The following is a 15,984-nucleotide window of genomic DNA, read 5'->3' as shown; positions in this document are numbered from 1 at the left end:
GGGGAGAAATAGGAATTGTGTGAAAAATATGTGTGGAGAAGGGCTTCTTTGACTGCAGGAAAAAGTATGTTTTTTGAAGGAGAACGTTTTGGATGTTCTGGAGGGGAAGGCATTATTTGTGGAACAGATGCTGAGGATATAATGGAATAAGGAGAGAGATTGTGTCCTTACAAGAAAGACAACAGGGAGAGGTGTAGCCTGTAGATTATTTGTCTCCTGAGAATTAGATGCACAGATTCAAAAAGTGGAGAGAGGTTTTGGAAATGGTCCTTGAATTTGAAGGCAGGGTGGAATTTGGCAGGGAAGTTGATGAAATTGTCTGTATGGGTACAAGGGGTAGCACCAAGCAGACATAATTATAAAGGAAATGGGGTTGGGGAGTAGTACTGAAGTAGGTTTGGATCAGAGAATATTCCATATAGCTGATAAAAAGGCAGACATAGCTGGTGCCCATGCATGTGCAAATGGCTACACATAGAAACAGAAGATAGGAGCAGGAGTAGGTCATTCGACCCTTCGAGCCTGCTCCGCCATTCAACGAGATCATGTCTGATCTTAAAGTTCAGTACCCCGTCCCCGCCTTCTCTCCGTAACCTTTAATACCCTTATACTGAAGAAATAGATCTAATTCCCTCTTAAATATATTTAATGAACCTGCCTCTACTGCCCTCTGTGGCAATGAATTCCACAGATTCACCACCCTCTGGGTAAAGAAATTCCTCCTCATCTCGGTCCTAAATGGTTTGCCTATTATCCTCAAACCATGGCCCCGGGTTCTGGATTTTCCCATCATTGGAAACATCCCATCTGCATCCATTCTGTCCAGTCCTGCCAGAATTTTATATGTCTCTATGAGATCCCCTCTCAATCTTCTAAACTCCAGGGAGTACAATCCCAATTTGCGCAATCTTTCCTCATAAGTCATTCCTGCCATTCCAGGTATCAGCCTGGTGAATCGCCTCTGCACTCCCTCCATTGCAAGAACATCCTTCCTTAGATAAGGTGACCAAAACTGCACACAATACTCCAGGTGTGGTTTCACCAAGACCCTGTACAGCTGCAGTAAGGTATCCTTGTTCCTATACTCAAACCCTCTTGATATGAAGGCCAACATGCCATTTGCCTTTTTAACCGCCTGCTGTACCTGCATGCTCGCCTTCAGAGACTGGATTTCGGGAAACTGGGAGGAATTGAAAGAGAATAAGAACATTCCACTCAGTGGAGGAGAGACGGTAGAGGTGGACAGATTGAATATTTGTTCAAGAAAGAAACGGAGGGCCCTAAGACCCTCCTGACGGGAATGGATGTGTATAGTGATTGCACGTTTGTGATAAAGATGTGGCTGTGGGGGCCTGGGAACTAGGGTGGGGTGGGGTGGGGTTGGATTCAAAAAAGATGGAGAGCATGCGAGGTATCTCGTATGCAGGTGGAAAGGAACTGAACATGGGGCGACAAAATGGAGTATGAAAATGAGTTGGTGGGATTGGAGAAAGAGAAACATTGGGCCTGTTAGGACAGTCCAGCTTGTGAATCTTGGGTCGGAGATAGAAGTTGGCATTATGAGGTTAGGGAACTACAGTAAAACCCCTGGTATACTGCTCGTATGAGGATTAGTACATAGCAGATAAGTGAATTTTCTGGTTGCTTGCAACTGCATGTTGCCACTAGGGGCATCAATTTTAAACATTTATATTTTTTACCTATTTATTTTCTGCATTTTCTTTTGCCATTTGCTTGATGCTGCCGATTACTTGAAATCCAGATATAACGGGGATTTTTCTAAATTGGGTTGGAGGCAGTGATGGGAGATCAGCTAAAGTGATAAGATCCCTAGTGGGATTGGAGATAATAGCATGGGATCCTGGTTCAGGGGTAAATGTAAGGAGATCTGAGAGCTGCCATCTGACTTGTTCAAGGCAAAGGCCAGTAGACCAGACCACAACAGCACCTGCTTTGTCTCTGGGTTTAATGTTAATGTCTCTGAAGGAATATGAGCAGGTATATAAGAGCTGCAATCTGACCCCATGTCTGTTGGTTTGAGGGCAATGTTGGAGATGATGTGAAGAGGGTATGTATTTGAAAGGGGTGTTGTTAGAATGGGAAAGGAGAGGGGAGAAGTTAAGGCATCACAACAATTGCCGATGTTGTGCTGGCAACCAAGAGGAGAGAGTATCCAAGAGGAGAGAGTGGTGGAGACGCAAAAATGAGTCATCATTGGGGTCTGAGGACTCTTTTACCCAAGAATATGCAGAAAGACTGAAAAAGAGCATGAGAGGTAGGGGGCTTGCAGCAAGAGAGATTGTAAAGACCTAGTGGGGATTGGAGTTGAAAACAAGTGTGGGATCAGAAGAGTGGGAGGAAGGTTTTAGAGGAGGTCTTGGGGGAATGGGGCAGCTGAGGGAAGGGGTAAGAACAACCCTGGGGTGGGGAGTCATGGTAAGAGTCGTGGTAGGCAAAGAAGGAGAGAAGGCCAACAGAGTATGGGGAACTGGGGGCAGGACAGTTGAATGGACTGGCAGGGTATCGGGAGTCTTAAGTGGGGAGAGAGAATGGGGAACTCCTGATGGAGATATAGGATAAAGTAGCTGAGCTGTAGTTTGAGTAGATTGGAGCAAGACTTCAGGAATCTGGAGTTAGATGACTTTCCAATTCTTTGTGAAGGTTCTCACCTTCTCTTCTTATCAGATTACAGGATTAGCAGCGTTTATAATCTTCCTTCACCTGACCCCGCCACAAAAGATTAATGAAGGCAGGGCGACAGATGTTGTCGACATAGACTTTAGCAAGGCCTTTTTCAAGTTCCCGCACGGTTGGCTCGTCTGTAAGGTCAGATTGCACAGGATTCGGGGTGAACTGGCCAATTGGATATAAAGTTGGCTTGATGATAGGAGTCATAGTGGAGAGTTGGTGGTTCACATTGGTGGCCTATGCAAAAGAACTATGTTGTGCTCATTGTTCTTTGTCTTCCAAAATGTCAATACAGATGACAACGCATACAATATAGATTGTCTAATACATGTATTAGTGATATTTAGTACAGTAGAACTCTGATTATCTGAAATGGTTGGGACTGGGCCTATTTAGGATAAATGATATTTTCGGATGATTGGCCATTTTTTAATAACAGCCCAGAAGCAAATCATTCGTAACAGTGTTTAAACAATAAGGTAAGGCTTTTTAAGCAGGAAATAATGTTTAATTGTCACCAAAAACAACCTGAACAAAATAAGATTTTTTAAATTAAAATTTATTCAACTTTTCATGTCAGTTCAGCTCCAAATAAATTTCAGATAATTGAGGATATCTGACTGTTTTGGATATCCTCATTTATCTGAAAAATTTTGGAGGCAAAATGATGTAATTTTGGCGTCGAAATTTTTTGGATAAATGAGGATTTTTGATTTTTCTGAAATCCTCATTTATCCAAAAAAAAATTCGGAGACAAACAGATATCACTTATGGGTCCAGAAAATTTTGAATAATTGAGGATTTTGGATAATCTGATTTCAGATAATCGGAGTTGTACTTTACATGGCTATTACATTTGTGGACGATACCAAAATGGTGTAGTGGACAGTGAAGATTGTAATCTGAGATTATGACAGGAGCTAGATGAACTGAATGGAATTTAACTCAGACAAGTGTAAGGCTTTGCACTTTGGAAGGTTAAACTAGGGCAGGATTTACACGGTAAATGATATTGCCCTGGTAAGTGCTGTAGAAAGAGATTTCTAGGTAGAGGTTCATAGTTCCATGAAACTGGCAAAGCAGGTAGAGAGCGTGGTGACAAAGGCATATGACATGCTTACTTTCATTATTCAGAGCTTGGTGAGACTACGATTGGATATTGACGCAGTTCTGGTCACCCAACTATAGGAAACCATAATTAAGCTGAGAAGGATCAGAACAGATTCAAAAGAATATTACTAGGTCTGGTGGGCTTGTTAAGGAGAGGTTGTATAGGCTGTGACTTTTCTCCCTGGAACATAGTGGGGGGAGGGGTTGCAGCTAACAGGTTAATAAAATCATGAGGGGTGTAGTTAAGGTTAATGGTCATAGTCTCTTTAAAAAGGACGAGCAATAGGTTTCTAACACAGAAAGTGTTAGTTATATGGAATGAACTGCTAGAGTAAGTGGTAGAAATGGATACAATTGTAAATCTTAAATTACATTTAGACAGGTACATGGACAGGAAAGTTTTAGAGAGATATGGGTGGAATGCAGACTTGGGTTGACAATTTGGACAGCATGGGCAAGTTGGGCTGAAAACTAGGTGGATCTATGGCTACCTACCCTATTTATTTCCCTCATAATTTTGATAACCATTATTAGGTCACCTTTCAGCCTCCTCTTGTCTTGGTAAACAAACCCAGCCTATCAAGTTTCAACTAGTTACCTCCTTCTAATCTGAAAATAGCCATTTTTCAAACTCTCTGTTTCCTACACAATAACTATTTTTCAATCCAAACAAACATACTTCCTCCAATACCAACAAGCTCTTAACTTGTGCATTGATCTTTTATGTTGTACATTGTCAAATGTCTTTTGAAAGTCCAAATATGTATTGAATGTAGGATTTAGGATGTTATGATAATGTTTGAAGGCATTGGTAAGGCCAAATTTGGAGTATTGTGAGCAGTTTTGGTTACCTAACTACAGGAAAGATGTCAATAATATAGAAAAGTGCAGAGAAGATTTGCTACAATATGCACGGACTTCAGGAGCTGAGTTATAGGGAAAGGTTAAGCAGGTTAGGACTTTATTCCATGGAGCGTTTAAGAATGAGAGGAAATTTGACAGAGGTATTTAAAATTATGAGGAGGGATAGACAGAGTAAATATAGGTAGGCTTTTTCCACTGAGGGTAGGTGAGATACAAACTAGAGGACATGGGTTAAGGGTGAAAGGAGAAAAGTTTAGGGGGAACTTCTTCACACAGTGAGTGATGGGTGTGTGGAACAACCTGCCAGCTGAAGTGGTGAATGTGGGCTCAATTTTAACATTTAAGAAGAATTTGGACATTACATGGATGGGAGAGGTGTGGAGGGCTATGGGACAAGGCAGAAAAATGGTTTGGCACAGACTAGAAGGGCTGAACAGCCCATTTCTGTGCTGTAATGTTCTATGGGTCTACCCCATCCGTACTGGTCCCTTTATAAGCCCTGTGACATTTGTTTCCAAAAGGTAACAGTGGGACTCGTGGAGAGTGAAGGCTGTGGTTTTAAGATTGCTTGTACACACTGAATGTATTTGCATATTGTTGAAATATAGGGTCAATGCACTATCTTCCAGGAATGCTTTCTGTAAAAAGGTACTTGGATTCAGTTATATCCCTTTCTCTTTCATTTGGGTGCAAAGCCTGCTTCCACAGGAAATCCAGCTCGATTGATTTAATTCTGCATAGACTGGTCTGGTTCATTGTTGATGTCAATAATTCATAGAAATCACCTGCCTTTTTTATTGAGAGATACACAAGAACTGTGGATGTTGGAATCTCTCAGCAAATGATAAGAAGCTGGAGGCACTTTGCAGGTCAGGCAGCATCCATGGAGAGAAATGATCAATCAACATAATTTCTTGATAAAGGGCCCCAACCCAAAAATATTGACTGACATTTCTCACCCTGGATGCTGCTGGCCCTGCTGAGATCTGCATCTTTTTATTGTTTGGCTTTTTAAAAAAATCATGTAGTTGTTTGGCATCATTTCCATTCTTGGCTGCTGAATTGCACATTATAACATAGAACACTACAGCACAGTACATGCCCTTCAGCTCTCAATGAGCTGACCCATATATTTCTTAAAAAAAACAAAATCTTCCCTACCCTGTAGCCCTCTATTTTTCTTCCATCCATGCAGATATCTAAGAGTCTCTTAAATGCTCCTAATGTTTCACCCTCCACCACCATCCCTGGCAAGACATTCCAAGCACCCAAACCTAACCTTGTGTAAAAAATAAACAAACATACCCCTGATGTTTCCCCTAACATTCCCTCCCTTCACCTTGTACATACTGTATGTCTGCTGGTGTTTGGTATTCCTGTCCTGGGAAAAAGGCACTGGCTGTCCACCCTATCTATGCCTCTCAAAATCTTGTAGGCTTCTTTTCTCCTCCAAAGAGAAAAGTCCCAGCTCTACTAACCATGCCTCATAAGACATTTTCCAATCCAGGCAACATCCTGGTAAATCTCCTCTGCACCTTCTTCATAACTTCTGCATCCTTCTGATAATGATTTAATCAAAAGTGAATGCAATACTGCCAAGTGTGGTTTCACCAGAGATTGTTGAGTTGCAACTTGACCTTTTTACTCTTGAACTCAATCCCCCTATTAATGAAGTAAACAGTCATCTGCCACAATTTTCTATTCCTACCCTCTCTGGCGCATGGCACAGGCAGCAATCCTGAGATGACCTGCTTTTTAACTTCTTTTCTAACTCCCAAAATTCCCTCCAGGGCCTCATCGCTACTCCTGTCTATGTCATTAGACTCCACGTGGACCACGACTCTGGCTGTTCCCCCTCTTTGTCCAGAATGCTATGAACTTGATCAGAGATATTCCTGACCAAAGCACCTGAGAGAAAATATACCATTCAGGAGCCTTGATCTCATTCACAGAACCGCCTAACCAACAAGTCCCCAATCACCATAGCTCATCTCTTCTTCCCCCTTCCAATCTGAGCTGAGGGCCAGTCTCTGTGCCAGAGACGTGACCAGTACAACACCCTGGTAGATCCCACCCCCGACCCCTCCACCTGCCAACAATTTCTAAAATGTTATACTTATTGTTGTGGGGAATAGCCACAGGGGTGTTCTGTTCTGTCTGCCTGTTCCACTTCCCTCTCCTAACAGTCACCTGCCTCCTAATGTTTGGGGGTGACTGTCTTCCTGAAATTCCTCTCTATCACTGCCTCTACCTCCTGAATGATCCAGAGTTCATCCAGCTCCAGTTCCCTAACCCTGTCTCTAAGGAGCTACAGCTGGGTGCACCTCTTGCAGTCATGAGGGCCAATTGTGCTCTCTCAGATTTCCCACATGCTACATTTGGAGCATTCCACTGCCCTAGCTGCTGTCTATTATCTATTGCTAGTTTAAATACAAAGGTCTTATCTGGCATTACCTTACCAGAAACAAGCTTACCCTGAGCCTTTGCTCGCTGAAGCCTCTTGAGCCAAAGGCTCAAAGTCCCATTCCTATACTGACCACTCACACACTGGCTGCTCTGCTTGAGTTTCCCCTGGCAGAAGTTAAAGAGAAACTTCAATTTTTACTGCTATTGGATTCTTGATTCACTACCATTTTTGCAGTCTTTTGTCTCTTTCTGTGGAGATATAAGAATCTTCAAAGTGTTAAAATGAAGAAAGTAGCAAAAATGGATGCCTCCTGAGCTATACAAATCTCTGATTTCTCTTCAATTAATTCTGAAAAATAGGACAACAGTTGCACTGACCTTTTGTAGCTGTGTGACTCTTCCAGATGTTTTGAAGCTTTGCTGCTTTGGCTGGCCCTCAAAGGAAAGCATCCTTAATTATGAAATAATACTTCAACTAATAAAAATTACATGAATTAAAAACATACTGAATTACTGTAACTTAATTAAAAGCTTTATGTTTTATAGATTTGCAAGAATATTACTGGGTCTGGTGGGCTTGAATTATAAGGAGAGGTTCTATAGGTTGTGACCTCCGTCGAACATAGGAAGCTGGGGGGTGGGGGTGATGGTGTGCAACTGGTAAAAAAAAAATTCATATATCTTTTCAATGGATAGTTATATTTAATTTGATTTTAATCTATAAACTTTATTCACAATAATTTTTGCAAAAAAGAAAACCCAAAATTTTTCATAACCTCAGTGTCAAATCCATACATTTCCATCAATGCACATTCTTTATATCACCCCCTTGTAGTTACTCCTCCCTCTTCTGTTTGAGGGACTTCCCCTCTGTTCAACACCTCAATGCGTAGTGACAGAAGAGCTCTTGACTTTGGTCCTTTCACACAGCACTCATGCATTGGCTATGCTAAGCCTCAGTGTGTCCCTCAGCACATACTCCTGCAGCCTGGAATGTGCCAGTCAGCTGCATTTCCTCACTGACATCTTGGTGTGCTGAAAAACCAACAAGTTTCGGTCAGACCAAAGGGCATCTTTCACCGAGTTGATGATCTTCCATAAACTCTGGATTACTGCCTCTGCATGCATCCCTGGGGATAGCCAGTAGCCACATTGCTACTGGGGATGAACTGTGACCTTCTCTACACACTCCTCACAAATCTGTATTCTGCCAAGAATTGGACAATTGTCTCCAATCCATCATGGTCGCCTCAGGGACAACGTGTGTTGTGGGTGATGTTTCTGTCATGCAGGAAGGACCTGACCAGGAGGACTCTTCTCACCACCACCAGGCTTATGAGTGAGCACTGGCGATGAGGGATTCCTCCAGATGACCTGGACAGGGAGTTCAAGGAACCCCTCCACAGTATTATCTTTGTCTCTCAGTCAGAGCCTGCAGGACGTTCCATGCTGATCAGTGCCTGAAGGACTTGTGGTCAAAGATGTTCATCTAGAAAAACTTTTCCATAAACGATAGGTAGTGTGACAATGTCCATCTCACTGGGACATTGTGTGGCAATGGGGCCAGGTCCATCATTTTCAACACCTGGAACAGGTATAACCTCAGCACATTCTGGCACTTGGTACCCTTGTACTTTGGATCCATGCACACCCTGATGCAACCATGCACGAAGGTACTCATCAGGATGAAGGCCACATTGGGTACACCTTTATCTCCATTATCTGGCGACTGGTACGTAGTGACCCTTTGGATTCTTTTCATTTTGAATCCCCATATGAACCAGAAGTTTGCTCTGGTGACTGCCATGGTGGGGGAAGAGCCATACCTATGCCATGTCCAGCATTTCCAAGAGGACCTCGCACCTGATGATCAGATTCTTCCCTGTTATTGAATGAGGGCATCGTGCCCACAGACCTGTTGGATCTTCTGACCAATTTTTGTTGCGCTCCATGGCTCCTCCAAACCAGATCCCAAATACCTTCAGATAGTTGGGTCTGACTGTGAGGGGAATGACGGGCCAGTCACTGAAGAACATTGCCTTGCTCTGAATCTGATTTACCCTGGCACCCGATGCTGATTCAAATTGGCTGCTGATTAGTCTGCAGATCGATCATGTGTCTGAATAGAAGACATCGACCATGTATGGGGGGATTTGACCTGATTGCCTCCACTGCCTGGCAATGTCACCCCTCTTACGCCCTCATCCATCCTGATGTATTCAACAAAGGGTTCCATGTAGCACACAAGCGCCTGGCAATGTCACCCCTCTTATGCCCTCATCCATCCTGATGTATTCAACAAAGGGTTCCATGTAGCACACAAGCAAGACAAGAGAGAGCAGGCAACCCTGCCTGACTCCAGACTTGATGGGGAAGCTATCTTTTTTCCCAGCCATTGATTTGGTCTGTGCTACAGTTGTCTGTGTAGATCAGTTTAATCAATTTTGGTTTCCCTCCCCAAAGACCATTTTGCAGAGCAGGTCCATCATGAACATGTGCGATATCTGGATGAAAGCCTTCTCCTGGTCCAAGTTGACCAGGCAAGTGCCCACCCTCCTGTCCTGCATGTAGGCTTTGGTATCCCTGAGCAGTGCAAGGCTGTCAAAAGATTTTTCCTGCCTGGAACAGAAGAGGTTTGGTCTGGGTGGATCACCTGTCCCAGAGCAGACTTGACCCACCTAGTGATCGCCTTTGGCAGGATCTTGTAGTCAACATTTAACAATGATATGAGGGCAGACGGAGCTCTGCTGCCTGGGACAGCCAGGTGGGGAGATGGTGCTCCCCTGCCCGGAATACCTGTCTCCGAGATGGTGTTATGGTCTACCTCAGTGTTGGCTGCACTGTGAGCAATAGATAACAGTAGACACTTTGAACATTTGAATTGGCTTAATTTTCACCTTGTCCTTTGGGTACAGGAGTGCACTGTATAATTGAAGGCAAGCTCCAATGTAAAACCATCCTTGTCAGTTCTTTCAAGATTGTGATGGTTGTACCAAATGCTCGGTTTTAACCTGAAGAAATGGTTTAATAGCAGTCAGGATTGGCATGGATTTGTAATTTGGATTAATTCATTGTACAGAATCTGAAAATGTCTGCAATGCAAGTTATGCTCTTGATTGGAGGACAAATTTAGAAGCAAAGGCCTTTTTTTTCTTGGTTAGCTGGCAATGATACCAGTGAAGGTTGTAATTTTTTCTCATGCCTGCAAGATGAAATTGGCTGGTGTACATGTGAATTATGTTTGCTTACATGAACCTTATTAAATTGTGAAACTCAAAAAAATAATATGGGTCTACAATTCCTGATATCCTCCTATTTCACCTTCTGTTGAAGATGAGAGTGATGATGCCCTTCCTCGTGGAGTCTGACATGCTGCCTGCCAGGGGCATAGTGTTGCACACTTGCAGCAGGACAGGATCCACCTAGTCCCACAGAGCCATGTACAACTCAGCCAGTAATTATCTCTTCTAGCTTTACTTGACTGAAAGGAACAGATGGAATTTGTCAGCTCCTCCAGGTTAATTGGCTAGTCCAGACTCTCCCGCTTGCTGTCATCTAAAACCTCCCTGATAGAGAACAGGAAGTTCTTGAAGGCTGTGCTGTGTGTGATTTTCGTGTCATATAGACTGGCATAAAAGGATCTACTTACTGATCGTCAGTATATATGTCTGAGGATGTGACTGAGCCATTCTCTTTCTTAAGGCTGTGGATCACAGTGCTCCCTGTGAACTTTTTGGAAAAAGAGCGAGCACATCTCATCCTGCACCACTATGCGGACTCTAGATTGGAAGATGATCTTGGAGTCTTCTGAGGTGAATAGCGAGGCTTGTGGTTCCTCACCTCTTGGAAATCCTCTCGTATTCACTCCGTCTGACCGCTGGAGTTTTAAAAAAATAAACAATCAACCTTGTTTATTTATAATAAGGAAAGCCGTTCAAAGTCTTTTCACATCCTTAGTGTCATGTCCAAAGAGATGGACATGACACTCAGGAGAATCCAGAACTGTGTGTTGTGCCCAATGTCCAGACAATTTCATATCTAATTTGTTTTTAGATGAAGATGATCATATTAACAGCAAGCCTTATTTTAAAACAATAGGTGCTCCAGGAACAGGTGATCGCAATATCATGAAATTTTGTATAACATTCGAAGAGGATGCTGATCAATAAGAAACTAGAATTTAGAACCTGAGTAACATCATTTGCAGAATTGAAGGATGAATTGGCTAATTGGAAGTTAGTTAAAAGGTTTGCTAATGATAAAACATCACCAGACATTTTAAAGTTTTCATTGTCATAACACCTTTAATTCCCTTCCATTTCTATTGCATTTATTGGACAGTGCCCACCATAATGTTTGGGACAAACACTCTTTTTTCCTTTATTTGTCCGTGCTGCACAGTTTTAAATTTGGAATCAAACAATTCACATGTAATTAAAGTGCACATTCCTGATTTTATTCAAGGTTATTTGTATATGTTTTGGTTTGATCATGTAGAAATTATTGTACTTTTTATACATAATATCCTCATTTCAGGACACCATAATGCTTGATACATTTGGCTTAACAGGTGTTTGTGAGTACTCTGGTATGTTTAATTGTTTAATTGATGCAGGTATAACAGAGCTAGACTTGCTTCTAAACTTTTGATCACCTTTGGATAGTTGCCATTTTCAACATGAGGACCAGAATTGTGCCAATGAAAGTTAAGGAAGGCAGTATGAGGCTAAAAATAGAACAAAAGTAAAACAGTAAAAGACATTGCCCTTAAAATTTCCAAAATCAACAGTTTAGAACATCATTAAGAAGTATGAGTGGACTGGTGAGCCCAGTAATTGCAAAGGGACTGATATTCCAAGGAAGACTCCACTGCTAATGACAGAAGAATTCTCATCGTAATGAAGACAAGTCCCCAAACACCTTCCGACAGATCAGAAACAATCTTCATGAGGCAGATGTGGATATATCAATGACAACTGATGCAAAAGACTTCATGAACAGCAACACAGAGACTACACTGCAAGATGCAAACTACTAGTTAGCCACAGAAAGGATAGCCAGAATCTATTTTGACCAGAAGTATTTAAAAGAGGCTGCAGAATTCTGGAAAAGATGTTGAGGACAGATGAGACCAAAATTAACCTGTATCAGAGTGATGGCAAGAGGAAGGTATGAAGAAAGTATGGTAGCACCTTTGCCATGGTTTTCATCTTGCAGTGTAGCCTTTGTATTTCTGTTCATGAAGTCTTCTTCAGACTGCAGTCATTGATTTATTCACACCTACCTCCTGAAGGGTGTTTCTGATCTGCTGGACAGACTTTTGGGGATTTTTCTTCATTATGATGAGAATTCTTCTGTCGTCAGCAGTGGAGGTTTTCCTTAGAATACCAGTCCCTTTGTGATTACTGAGCTCACCAGTATGCTCTCCTTAATGGCATTCCAAATTGATGATTTTGGCAATCCTAAGTTGTGAGCGATGTCTCTTATTTTTTTTAATTCTTGTTTTTCAATTACATGCTCCAAAAGCTCAGAAGCAAGTCTAGTTCTCTTATACCTACTTCAATGAAGCAATTAAATATACCTGAGTACTCACAAACATGTGAAGCCAAATTAACCAAACTTACTGATGCCTTTAAATGAGGAGACAGTGTATAAAAGGCACTGCAATTTCTACATGTTCAAACCAAAATGTATATAGGTACTCACCAACATACAATCATAATTGGGACCAAAGGATTAGTCGTATCTCGAAATGGACAAAAGTTGGAATTTTGCCCGCGCGCACGGAATACTGTACCTAAGTCTTAGAGCAAACTTTTTAATCAAATGTTGTATTTGACAAACTAAGGGATACAGGGCACGTAAGAGCCAAAATGTGTATACTTACTTTGTTAGTTGGCTTCCTGGGATCTATAGGCTGGGCTCAGACATCTTGATTCCAGTATGCATGCGTGAGTCTTCAGTTGGCACATGCAGCTGATGATATTAAATTTGTACGCTTAACTCATGCATGTGCCAAATGAACTCCAATACGCGAATCGAGCATGTGCCAACTGACGACTTGCCATGCGCAGAGGAATGAAGATGGCCACGCCCAGACTATTGGACCCCGGGATTCCAACTAACAAAGTAAGTATGCACATTTTGGCTCTTACATGCCCTGTATCCCTGTTATAATTTGTGAAATACAACACAAATTGCGTACATTTTATATTTTTTCGTATATATTTAAAAAAAAATTTGGTTGTATGTGCGGATGGACTTAAGTCACATAGGTCGCAAGTCGGAGAGTAACAATAAACCTTGAATAAAGTCTGGAATGTGCACATTAATTACATGTGCAATGTTTGATTACAAATTTAAAACTATGGCGAACAAGGACAAATAAAGGAAAACAAAAAGGTGTCTTTGTCCCAAACATTGAGGGCACTATCTTTTGTAATCATTGCAAGGCTTCCACAGCTACAGTAAAAGGATGAGAGTAGTGGAAATGTTCTTTTGCTGTGCTGTACCAGTTGTAAGAATTAAACAAAATAGTAACTGGTCAAAAATAATTAATTAAAATATTTTGAAAATATGAGAAATTATAAATTGTTCTCTTGTGACATTACTAGTGCTAGATTTTCCAATTTGAAGTAGTATTAAAACATTCTATGTTCTAATAACTACATGTGTAAAATTATTTGTGAGACTGCCCCTTTTTAGCAATTTTTAAATTATTAGACACAATCTTGTGTTTGTATTGCAGTATTTGGGTTTTCCAGTATATTTTGTCTTGCTTCAATGTCAACATTGATTCTTGTTTAGCCAAGTACTTGATGAAGAAGCTATTTCAAACCATGTTACCCACCCTAGGTAATGTTCATCTGTGGCGTAGTTAATACTATTGCTTATTACATTCCTATTTTTTTTAAAAAGTGGCTTAAAATAACTTAGAACAGGATTATAAATGTTTTTTGAACTGAATAAGAATGATGGCTGCAGGAGAACTTCAGTGGTTGTGTTTGTAGAATCCAGTTTGCTTAAAGATTAAAGATTCCTCACATCTGATATTCTACATTTATGCTTATCTCATATTGTTTCATAATGTGAAATTGGTTATTGACTATAATGAAAAAGTATTGTTCCCATGATGCTACATGTGAATGGAAGTGGAGAGATCAGGAGATCCTATTCAACCTATTGTATCAAAACAGAAGCAAGAATAGGCCATTCAGCTACTGACTGAAGCCTGCACTACCATTTAATATAAACGGCCGCAGGCCTCAACTCTTCTGTGCCAGATCTCAATAAAGTTCAACTGCCTCCAATGCCCATATATTCTTAAGGCAGTAGAGAATTGCAGTACTGAAACAGGTCCTTTGGCCCATTGATTCTGCAATGACAACCACCCATTTACAGTAATCCTGCATTAATCCCATTTTATATTCTCCCCAACTCTACTGGATTCTACCAATCACCTGCACACTAGAGGCAATTTATAGTGGTCAATTAACCTACCAACCCACACATCTTTCATTATAGCCTTGAAAGTCACAGGAATAAATACACTACCCTGGCAACGATGATGAGCTGGAATAAAATTAAAGATATCTGAAGCAATGACGTAAAACTGAACTTTTCACTTAGATCATTACATGTGAAAATAAATTAAATTCCGAAATGTAGAGGTTCTGGTGTCCTAATCAACCAGTTGATATCCCACAGGTAATATCTCAAACAGCTCATCTGGTCATCTATCCTATTGGTGATTTAAGGATCTTTTGTGCATAAACTGGCAGTTATGTTTTAACATTGTTACAAGTCCAGAGGACCCCAAAACCCAGCAGCAATAGATATGCACCACGACAAAGGATTACTTAAACTAAAGTTGCTTTTAATTATCTTTGAACATGAAAACAGAATTAAACTTCAACATGACTTACTTAATCAACTTAACCCCCCTCTAATTCTAAGCACACATGTGTGTAATGTGTATATGTTTAGAAAAGTTCTTTGGTTCACAGTCCAATCTTACTGGTTGCAGGCAATTCTGCAAAAGGAAGAGCAACCTCAGCAAAATTTCTACAAAATGTCCTAAAAACCTTTTCACTGTTTTCTTGCCCTTGGGACTAGGAAACTCAGAAATTGCATTCACCATAGCTTGAATAGGTGCAATTTTTTTGTCATGGCCAACTACATAACCCAAGTATGTTACCGTGGCATTTGCAAATTGACTCTTTGCTAAATTAACAGTCAAGTTTGCTTTGGATAATCTTGTAAACAATTTGTTCAATTGCCTTAGATGTTCTTCCCATGTGTCACTTTTTGTGACCAAGTCATCAATATAAGTATGTGTTAACCTTTGGATCACAGAATTAATCATCCTTTGAAATGTTGCAGGGGCATTTTTCATGCCAAAAGGTAACACATTATGCTCCTATAAACCGGATGATGTTACAAAAAACGAAATATTTTTTCCTCTCTCAGTTAAAGGCACACACCAGTAACTCAACAAATCCAATTTAGTAAGAAATTTAGCTTTGACAATTTTATCAATACAATCATCTATTCTCGGAATAGGATAAGCACCTGCTTTAGTTACTGAATTAAACTTCCTGTAATCTGTACAGAACCTAACAGTTCCATCTGGTTTTGGTACCAGAATACAAGGAGAACACTGATCTGAGTTCAAAGGTCTAATAATATAATTTCTCAACATATATTCCATCTCTTGATCCATGATTTTACTCTTCTGAATATTTATTCTATATGGATACTGTTTTATGGGATTTACTTCTCCCACATCTACATCATGGTAAATCACTGATGTCCTTTTGGAACATCAGGGAATTAATTTGTGTATTTCACAAGTAATTCTTTCAACTGCATCTGCTCTTGTAACTTAAGATGGCCTAACTTTTCTTCCAAATTTTC

General features: G+C 40.8%; 1 protein-coding gene and 1 long non-coding RNA gene across 5 annotated transcripts in view; one reads left to right on the top strand and one right to left on the bottom strand.

The window, feature by feature from the left end:
- bmpr2b (bone morphogenetic protein receptor, type II b (serine/threonine kinase)) overlaps positions 1-15,984 on the top strand; it is a 306,159-nt gene that overhangs the window by 81,132 nt on the left and 209,043 nt on the right. The gene's annotated exons all lie outside the window — the stretch shown is intronic.
- The window catches only part of LOC138760049 (uncharacterized), a 64,058-nt gene that overhangs the window by 41,245 nt on the left and 6,829 nt on the right, over positions 1-15,984 (bottom strand). For both annotated transcript variants that reach the window (XR_011355355.1, XR_011355356.1), the window contains exons 2-3: positions 10,718-10,945; positions 7,447-7,503 (exon numbers count right to left, since the gene is read on the bottom strand). This is a non-coding gene — a long non-coding RNA (uncharacterized lncRNA). The remainder of the gene's footprint in view (positions 1-7,446; positions 7,504-10,717; positions 10,946-15,984) is intronic.

The sequence above is a fragment of the Narcine bancroftii genome, chromosome 4, assembly GCF_036971445.1.
Source record: "Narcine bancroftii isolate sNarBan1 chromosome 4, sNarBan1.hap1, whole genome shotgun sequence".
In the NCBI taxonomy this organism is placed as follows: domain Eukaryota; kingdom Metazoa; phylum Chordata; class Chondrichthyes; order Torpediniformes; family Narcinidae; genus Narcine; species Narcine bancroftii.
The sequence above is the reverse complement of the archived record's forward strand: the minus strand, read 5'-3'. Positions and strand labels throughout refer to the sequence as shown.